Source organism: Saccostrea cucullata, unplaced genomic scaffold (assembly GCF_032062105.1).
Source record: "Saccostrea cucullata isolate Sc308-1 unplaced genomic scaffold, CSIRO_AGI_Scuc_v1 ctg8473, whole genome shotgun sequence".
Lineage (NCBI taxonomy): Eukaryota > Metazoa > Mollusca > Bivalvia > Ostreida > Ostreidae > Saccostrea > Saccostrea cuccullata.
In genome coordinates, this window is record NW_026926655.1 from 1263 (window position 1) to 12173 (window position 10911).

General features: G+C 30.9%; 1 long non-coding RNA gene across 2 annotated transcripts; it reads right to left on the reverse strand.

Moving 5' to 3' along the window:
- Positions 1-8850: 8850 nt before the first annotated feature.
- Positions 8851-10690, reverse strand: LOC134272336 (uncharacterized). 2 transcript variants are annotated; one of them, XR_009993169.1, is made up of 3 exons: positions 10468-10690; positions 9589-9690; positions 8851-9084 (listed from the first exon to the last, which is right to left on the reverse strand). It is a non-coding gene; the product is annotated as an uncharacterized LOC134272336 (long non-coding RNA). The 2 variants fall into 2 exon arrangements; XR_009993168.1 differs by having other exon boundaries at positions 10409-10690.
- Between the last annotated feature and the right edge of the window lie 221 nt (positions 10691-10911).

Here is a 10911-nt window from a genome sequence, read left to right on the forward strand (position 1 = left end):
TTTGATTCAGTGATCAAATCAAATGGATGTATCTCCAACGTGACCCCAGCATCTACCTTCTACCCACTCCACACCATTGCAAAAATCCTTAATGTTACGTTCCCCTTAGTGAGCAGGTAAACATTGTTTGTATCAATTTGAAATTTTCGATTCATTTTATTTAAGCAATGAATCATTATTTTTTTAGTGATATAATTTAATAAAAAAATTGTTTGCACACACCGTTGCAGTTATGAAACTACATCAATAAAAAAACAATGATTCATTGCTTATATTTACATTTTTTTTAACTTTCTACCTTAACTGCAAATGTGATTTCTATGTAAAAACCTATGTATTATCCTTCGTGTAAGCTATATTAAATTGATCAGCCAACGTAACAGCTTCTGGTCAATTTGAACGGGGTTTTTGATTTTCGCTTGCGACGTTGCACTTCCTCGGTGTTCAACGATTATGACGGCAAACTAAAACGCATGTTTTAACCTCTTGGCACCCTGTCTGTGTTATGGTGTTTTGAATGCAATAGATTTTCATATATTTTATATGCAAAAAATATATGTAATCTAAACATTTTTATTTATTGTAAAAAAGAATGAATTCTTATGTTAACTTTATTGGTAAACCTCGGGCAAAGGATCACAACATAATTTTTTATCGTCGACAATCAAGGAGCAATGGATCATTCAATCAACAACAACAATAACATAACGGGTCAAAACATATAAGAATAGGTTAATGATATGTTGATTCTGTTAAGTGTCTTTTCATTCCTAGCAACCTTTTCATGAAATCATACTGAAAGGCCATACTTTATAATGTAATGTAGACGGCAAGATTACTAAAGGTACCTAATTTTTATTTATTTATTTATTTTTTTTTTTTTGCAGAACGAAATATAATGGAAATTTGAAAAGTTTATAAAAATAATTTTTAGACCACTTTCTTTGTGTGTTTTAAAACACAAATTGGGGACTTCAAAACCAAACTTTATTTCCGTCAATACTCTCCTGACTGCATTGCGTTGAGTGACTTTATAATTAAAACACGTTTATAGTGCACGTATGTTTGAATGAATAAAATGTTTCTAGAATGCCACAGATAAGATGTTTGTATTATATTGTAAAGACAAAAAATATTTTGCAGGAAAAAAAGAAAGCGACTCCAAATTGGACACATGAAAAATGCACCGATAATGTTGATTAATTTTCATGTAGTGCTCCATTGCTATCAAGAAATACTACTGGAGATGGAGGTAAAGAGAAGTATCACATATCGTAGTTGTGCATAAAATCTAAAATGATACAGTTGTGTATAGTTAGTGTACAAAAAAGTTAAAAGTATATTAATTCAAACATTATTCTTTATATGTGTTGTGAATTGATTAAATTAAATATCTATACACAGTAAAAAACCAGAACTGCTTTACCGGAATATATTAGGTTCTGCTAAAAAATATTGTTAAATAAAATCAATTTAAAAACGAAATTGTTTCTCAACTTCAAAAATAAATATGAAAAGATTTCATTTAATTTAGCAGGAGTTACGATACTTAAAACAGGCGAGCTAGAGAGAGAAAAAGCGTGTTTTCACAAAGATCAGTGTTCCAAAGAAAGACTTTGAAGCCATAGAAACTGATCTTAGTAGTGAATCAGATGAGAAAATCTATGATGTCACAGAGTCAGGCATTAATAGAAAACCTGGGAATATAACCCATGGTGACACAGAAACAGGTGTGAATAGTAAACTAGAAGAAACAGTTTCTGGTTTACAAAATATTCGAATCAATAGTGAACCAGAGGAAAGAGAGCACGATGACATTAACACTAAATCAGAAAAAAGAAGCCATGGTAACACAGAGAACATTGTCAAAAATCAACCGGAAGGAATGACAAACGAAGTTGAAAAGGATGGTGAATATGATCAAAGGATATATTGTATATTATGCATATACTAGTATATTAAAAGATAGAGAGAAGAGAGAGATGCAGAGATATCTGTATATACCACAGACCTAAAGCAATTTGATTGACGACTTACTTTAAAACAAAGAAGGTGGTTGGGGTAAAGAAATTTCATTATGAAAAAAAATTTCTTAACTTTTTTTCAAGAATCACTGGACCAATATTGACCATTAATTGGTACAAAACATCGTTAGGCAAAGGTAAATTAGAATACATAAACTGCACCGCCATGACCACTTCCTAGGGAGAGATAATCTGGAAAAAAATTGTGTCATTGAAAAATCTTTTAAAGGACCGTTCAACCATAATATTATATGGAAGCCTCCTGGAGTACTGTAGATTCTTAATTATTTAAATCCATGGGATATGTTTCTTAAATTTAAATGTACCCTTAGATAGAAAATGGAAAATCCTTTAAATTGTTCTCAAAAGATACTGATTTTGAAAACTGTAACTTATATGAGGAAATCTCTTGATTTCGTATCGATTCTTCTTTGTTCAAATTTTTCAAATCATAGTCCCCCGGGGATAAGGTGGGGTGTCAATGTGAGCTAAAATTTTTCCATTGAAAATATATATGACAAATTTTAAATAATATTCTTTTCAAGAGGTCACACTGAGGTGAAGGTTATCTATCATAAAGTTTATACTTTTTTTTTAAAAAAAATTTATAATTTCTCATAACTTGACCTGTATGGAAATTTTTAAGTCATAAACAACATTCAATGATAAAAATGGGCCTAGCTAGCTACAGAGAGATGAAAAAAAATTAGACTTTAAATATGCTGTTGTGTGTCCATAGGTGATACCGGAACACTGCAATCCATTGTGAGGACAGGCTTTTAAAAATTATAGGTCAATTTTTTTTTTCATAATTACTGAATTTACATCAAAACTAAAAAATGCAGAGGTTAGTCATAATTTAGTCTATGTTTTTGCATGTGGGCGGTTGGATGGGGGATGAACGGTGATGCTGTTCTTCTTCTCATTTTTCTTTACTTTACGTACAAAATATTACTTGATTGTTACGTAAAGAATAACAAGTACATTTAAGAAGTAACAACATTAATACTATGAAGCGTGATTGGCTTCTCAGTAGATTTGATCGCGTACCAACTAAAAGTTCATTTCCCAGTCAACTTTTTAACATTGTTGTTTATTACTTATATATCCCCGCTTAAAAACGGGAGGGTATATAGTAATCGATGTGTACGTCCCGTCCGTCTGTTACGTTTTGGGATACCCATCTCTTATCCTCAATTACTCTCATACCACTGAATGAAAAATAAGCTTTCACGAAATCATTACTACATATTGCCATTTTGCACCTCCTTTTTTACTTTTCAATCCGAGACATATTTTGGGTTTCCCATGGCAAAACATGGACACTGTCAATTTATTCATAAGAGAAGGGGGATATAATTTAGTGAGTTAATTGATTAAAGTGCCCCTAATTACAATTGAGACGAATAAATTTCAGTAAAACTGCATTTATTACATGAACGGACCGCCGTATTTCTATTTTGTGACGCACAATGGCCTAGAAGCAGAACTTTCCCTTTGCTCTAACACATGAGTGTTTAACATTTATGTTTAGCAGACCAGTTTCAGGAAAAATATCAGTATATCTGTATATAATGAAAGAACAATGATGGTTGATTAGAAAGATTTAGCTATTTTATATTAAGTTCTGAAAATATCTTAAGTAAAAAGCGGTGGTATCACCTCACTCTGTGAAGATCACCTCTGATCCTCACATAAAATTAGTACAGAAGTGAACATATTGTCTCTTTATCTATTAAGAGAGATATTTGCAAATGTTATTATGTGTATTAAACTTTGAAAAGTTTGAATAAAAATACCTAAGACAAACTTTAATATTACAGACAGACACACGGGCATGGAATATTCAAATTTTGGTTCTTTTTCCATGAAATCAATATATACACAGAAAATGAAATTCCTTTACATTTTTATTATTTTTATAAATTTCTTGAACTTTTCATTTTTTGCATAATGTTATGGTCATATTTTATTTATTTAACTTTAAAATCCCATTATTTTTAATTTTGACCATAGAATTTTCAACGACTGGACAAAAATTATTGCTTGGCAATATATCTGACCAAAAAGAAAGAAATTAGTCGTTTGGTAGGTTGGTACAATTAATTAAAAATTTTAACGGTTTTGTCACTCCACTTCAAAGTTTTGCTACAAAGGAGATGTAAGGATGACGCCACAAGTCAGCGATACCTTTGATTTTGGTCAAGTATATGGCTTGCTCGTTTGTGTCTAACTCTTTCATATGTTGATATTGTAGACAAAGTAAAGACAGACAAGGATGATGGTCTTGGTATTGCAGAAGAAAGTAGGATTGGAGATGATGAAAAAGATACGCTTAATTTTAGTAAGAATAATGCATCAATTCCTTGAAAATATTTACAGGGGGACTTCATTGATTATAAAGTAAATATGCATAATAAAAAAAAACAATAACACAACTCTAGATCTGATTATGAATATAAAACAAAAATTATATATTATATTGTTGTTGTGTACATGTATACACTGTAAAGGCGTCTCTTCCTAAATTGCGAATTTCATGGTTTCTGGGGTCATTGCTCTATTGATTGTATAGTGAATGCGTTATTTCCATGAAAATCTTCTCTGCTCCAGCATTTATATGCAGATAAACTTAATGCATAGTTATCGCGAACAAGAGTGCGTTGTTACAACGCACTTTGAAAAATTACGCACTTTGAAAATTTTTTTTCAAACTGCATTTCATGAAGACCAAGCTAACGCACTTTGAAAAAAATGTAAAGATTGATCAATATTCCTATAGAAAATAATCGGTATGATAAATAACAGGTCCTGGTTGGATACTTAGTAACTGTTTTATGATAAAGTCACTCCAGGACCTGAGATATTGACGTTTTAAATATTTGAGGTTTTGATAAAATAAAAGGGAAAAGAGTCTTGAAAAAAAAGAGTGACGATTGTTTATGATCATTAATTCGTTTTTTTTTTCTAGTCTTCATGAATAGATGTAAAGGTGTAAAGGGGACACTAACAGTGGACAGCTTTAAGCAACTAAGCATTTATCATAATAAAAAGGGGGCAATTTGGTTGTTCAAAACTATGAAAATTCTTTCTCTCTCATACGTTTTACTGTACTTAAAAATTTCTAGTTTTCATCTGTTTTAATTAACTCATTTAACATTGAAAGTTTTCAACGTCATACCAGTTAGGTAAATACATAATTATATGAAAGTTTTGAGTATAGCATAGACATCGAGACCGGGCGAAGGGCCAGGGGAGGTGGGGGGATGCTAAGCCCCACACTTATTTTTGAAAGATGTATACATCGTATAAGCATTGAAAATGCAGATTACCCCTTTTGGGTTTATTGTTTACCGATACCTATGTATTGGAAAGATAAAGATTTGGACTGAGGCTAGGGACCTTATATTCGTCTTCTCCTCTTTTCGACGGGAGTAAATCAATTCTTTTTTGAGCTTAGGGTTAGTTTTTTTAAGGATAAATTACAAATCAAAATAAATAAAATATAAATCTTTCCATTTTTAAAATATGATTTTTTTTTTCAAAGTGCATTAAGTGTCTCCATGGTAAAATAAATTGATGTAGACTCTTAACGCACTTTGAAAAAAAATTCAAAGTGCGTTGAGTGTGTACCAAATTTAACGCATTTTAAAAAAAATTTTCAAAGTGCGTTGAATTTGTTCAAATTTTAGCGCACTTTGAAAAATTTTTCAAAGTGCATAATTTTTTCAAAGTTCTTTGCCACACCGCGTTTACACAAAGGTGTAAAATTGTGGCCACAGGGAAGGAGGTTCTTTTATTGGGAGGGATTTCTATGTATTAGTTTTTAAAATGAATTCTTCTCTTTTGATTCTGAATATTTCAGCAAACATGCTTTATGCATTACTATGTGCAATGGTGCTTTTCCTTTTGAAATTGTGATTTGCAAGGACCCTTTGGTCGGGAATCCTAGCTCGTGTTACATTGTAAGTCAGAGCTCTATGCATAAGATACTGAATATGTATGATATCATTAAATATCTTCTTTTTATATCTCTGTATCCCTTTTCACAAAAAATCTTAAGCTTTTGCCTACGCTATTAACTTACGAACCTATTACGACAAATCTTCAGTGCTTTTCACAAACGCATTCGTAGCAGATTGAACTTAAATGTTGAGTCTGATAAATACTAATAAATACTGTTGATGTGCTGTCGTTGCTGAGATTTACTGATTATTACTGCGGCCACTTTTTTTAAACCGGAAAGGGATTAAAATAGCTTGAAAAACTATTATTTGTTTTAAGAAAAGTATTTTATTAAAAATTATTACCGTATACTTGTAAAATGAATTATTCTAAATGACAATTTAAAGTCACCGCGATGTTTTGTTTTTATATTTAATGATTGTTTTAATTTATTATGACCATTCTTATATCATAATGTTCAAATTAAACCATTTAAAGCTTTTAGGGGACATCTTTGTCAATGGTTGTAATTATAAGAGTCATTCTCTGTAAAAACCAAAGAATCCAAGGGGGCGGTAAAAACGAATGTCTCCGAAATACGTAATTTTTGGTATTTAGAGTGTACTCAGGTGTCTAACTGAGAAAAACACACAAGTTCATGTTTCGGGGTGTCCGTTGCCATGGCAGCCGTAACTAACGCAAATATGGCCATTTTGACAGGTTCTATTTCACGAAATATAGCATTTTTAACCCCCACATTTTTTTTAAACGCGAAAAATATGAACACTTTCAATAAAATAATGTGTTTTAAGCATTCTTATATAATTAAAATAATTAGTATTTAAATCTTTAGTCTTAAGTGTTTCAAGCTGACAGGAGGCTAAAAATATCAAATTTGGTCCTTTTTCAAAATGCAGAAAAACCTATTTTACTCCCTATTTCAATTATATATATCTGTTAATTCCAAGATAGGTTTTTTAAACTTCTTGTTTATTCAAAATATCTATACTATAGTCTTTCATTTCATATAGATTCCCAACATGTGTTTTTCAGATAACTCGGGAAATATCAAAATGAAAATGTCCCATAATCCCGAATTTCCTCAAATACGGATTGGAAAACTGCGTTATACATTGTATATGGTATATTTTGTAGAGTTTTTTTTTCTCTTTTGAGGTTAAAGTTTATGTAAAACAACCTTAAGAGAGAATTAAATGTTAAAAATGAATGAAAATCTATCATTTTAGGGGCGGATAGAAACACAAAAGTGGTTACCAGGGCAACCATTCAAGGGAATTGTTTTTCGTTTCATGTTTTTATCGGTTCAAAATCACGTTTGTGGGTAAATTTTAACAATACTTAAGTGCATATTAATCATGCTACTTATCCATTTTTTAAATGAAATGTAGGTATAGTGAAGATATAAAAGTAAAACACAGATATTTCAATCCCCCCTTTTTTTAATGAGGAAAAGGCTGGGGATTAATGACACCTGTTCAATGACTCAAATTTTATCTTCTTCAGCTATTAAACGTATTTGTTACAAATTTAGCTTAAAAAAGAGTCGATGAAAAGTTCATTTATTGATTCTATCAAAACGTAAGGCTGAGGTCAAGAGTTCAGAGTTAACTGAAGAATATATAATATAATTGCTTCTCCACATTTTCAGGAATTGATTGGAGATGACCTTAAGTCAGGATTTCTGATTACAGAAACAGAATGCTATGAAGTACAACATGTTTAATCCAAAATGGGTTAAATGGACTAAATAAACAATTGATAACTGAAAATAAATCTGAAAATTAAATGATTATCATTATTTTTTCAAAGAAAATATAAAAGATTATGGTGTGCAGAGGAAGTTCGGGTTAATCAATTTTTTTTTATAACTTTTTCAATTTGTATCGATACTTTTATTTCTTGCAATACGTCATTCAAAAAGTAAATTTTCTATGTGTTTTATAACACCCTGTCGCAATGATTGTGTATATTAAAGCTCAAACATTATTTTATATACTTGTAATTGATTGACACACAATGAAGAATTTCAAAAATATGTATGTATACATGAACACAAACCATTTACAGCAACATATCTTAATAATTTGATTATTGAGCTCATAAAAGTATAATACCAACAGAATAAGGACATCAAAAGTAAAATGAGGACATAAGTAATAAGAGAGACTTCTTATCATTCAGATTTTCAACTTGATTACAGATCCGTAAGAGGTAATTTCAGTTGGAGGGGGGAGGGGCACAGCCATACATTCTCAGTGAAAACTACCAAAACTTTCTAGAAAGCAAAATAAGGACAAAAGGTTATTAGATGTATTTACTGAGGGGGCACAAGCATATAGTAGCTATGTTTTTATAGTATTCTATATATTGGCAAAATATTGGGGGGGGGGGGCAAATGTTGGTCATATTGTGAAAAATAATGTATATATTTTCTATGAAATACTCAAGAGCCACTAGCAGGAATAGTAGGTCACTGACATACTTAAGTGAATAATTACATAGATGTACAATAGGTGGTTTTTCACTCTTATCAGTTAATATTTTTGTCATCCAAGTAAACCTTAAGCCTTAAAAATAATAATAGACACTTTTGACAAATATTTCTTTAATTTTTCTGTCAATTTTATAAAAATTCAATAATTGTAACAAAGGATGGAATTATCATTTTAGATGCAATGAGACTACTGTTTATACACTTTTTATCTTTTATCTAAGAATATACATTATTAAAATCTTTTTAAAAAATTATTTCAAACATATTCAAAGTAATGCATAGTGGACCCATGTTATTATGCATGAATAACTTTAGGATAAGTGGTCAAAACTTCCCCTATGTATAATTATATTAAGCAAGACTTGGATTTTCTTCAGATACTGTAAGACTCTTCACTCTTTCTTTGATGTTCTTTGGGAGAATAACAGCAGTCAGTTTTGTCATTATATTATGGTAGTATAATTTAGCAGACTTAGTGTAGGTGTCCCACCGGTATCTCCCATTCTCTGAAAACTCTCACTAATTTTCATCAGATACAGATTCATTTGCTGAATATCATGACTTGTCATGACTAAATGTAAAACTCTGGCTTCTTGAGTTCTGTAATAGACAATACAAGTATTTACAAAACTTACAGAATCGTAATTCTAGAGTGTAGAGAGGTTTCTTAAGGAAAGTGGTACAAACTTTTGTCAAAAATTTTGAAAATAACAACTTGGGTCATGTTTCAATGAATAAAATGTATAAGTTTTACAGTGTATTTTTTTTTAATTTCTTATTCAAAGTTGCACAAAAATGTAATTTGAAGTGAAAAATATTTTTATAGAATAATAAGGAAGATTTCAGAAGGGTAGAATTTGGAACATTACAGAGGATTTACATGTCTAATAAGTAATGTATCAATAATACTCCTACATTCTCTCACTTAACAGTAATTATGCTTTTATAAGTTTTGAAAAGTGGGTCAATAATAGTAGTTAATGTATATATGGAACATGAAAGCTGTATCCTCTATCCTTCAAAATTTATAACCAATGTCTAATTTCTTGAAAGATACAGAAGTCAAGGCCATTGGGTCAAAATTATAGTACATGGACACTATACCTCTTTATAATTTGGTTTTAATACAATGTTGAAGGCTCCATGAATGATCTAAATATCTTCCCCTTACTTGTGATGTCCCTCACATGGTCACACAGCAGCATGCTACAATAAATTGTATATTTTTATAAAAATAATTCAATTCCTCACAGGTACTAATTAAAGCACAATTATATAAGAATGAGCTGTTAACTTGTTTGCCATTCATCACATATTTAACAGTACTTTTTATTTAGTTTTGTATGTTGAGGTCTAAAATAAATAAGTGTTTACAATAATTCAAATTGGAGAAACTCTTTAATTTATATCTTGTTAAACTTTTAATGCATACATCATTATATAGTGTTCAAGATGAACAAGGAAAATGAAATTTACAATGTGAAGTCCAAAGATTATTTCTTATTCTATCCACATAGCTATTAATAGCTACAATGTATGTAGGTTAAAGCTACCCAAAGTAGCTACTTTACCAATTTCCCCCACTTTTTTCCAAATATATACTTAGTATAGACTTAGCCCCCCCCCACTTTTTTCTAAATATACACTTAGTATAGACATTGAACATTGTTTCGTAGGTTTAGCTCTCCCACGTTCCGCAGACACGTCGCAGTAAAGATGAATTTTTTTTTTTGCTTGTCAGGTTTTTTGAGAAGGTATAAACTTTTTTTTTTTACACTTAGCCCCCCCCCCCCACTTTCAATTTGCTTCCGACGCCAATGTGTTTACATTCATTTTGATTCAATTCTTTTTCAACAATTTCATCTACTCATAACTCTACGAACAAATATTATTTTATTATGTATCAGAAATTGTAGTTACTTACGTGTACATGCATGGTGTATAACACTGGTAGCGTTGCACCAGCTTGACTAATCAAATGACCTGCTTTCACATTTTCACATGTTAATTCTGTTTGGAGGGGAATTCTTGGTCCATCTCCTCTGGTGTTTTCAATATGTAGGTGGGAACTTAGAAGGTTTGGAATTTTAAATAACTTCCTCCTTGACCTCTTTGTATTTCAATTTGAATAAAAGTTAAAATAATGTCCACATTCGATAGCCATTCACTGTATTTAGCAAATGTTACACATGGCATACGACCTACTTTAGACAATACATGGCCATTGCTGAAACTCAGGAGTTGTTGAATGTCTTCAGAATAAACAATATCACATCTGCCAAGGAAGCTATACTGTATAATCTAAGCATTTTTGTATGAAAATATCAATAAAACACATGGTTTGTGAACTCCAAACCGGCAAAACGTCATGCTTACAAATACTTTTGTTTTTACCTCCTTTCACTGTCAGAACTAGAGAGTTCTACA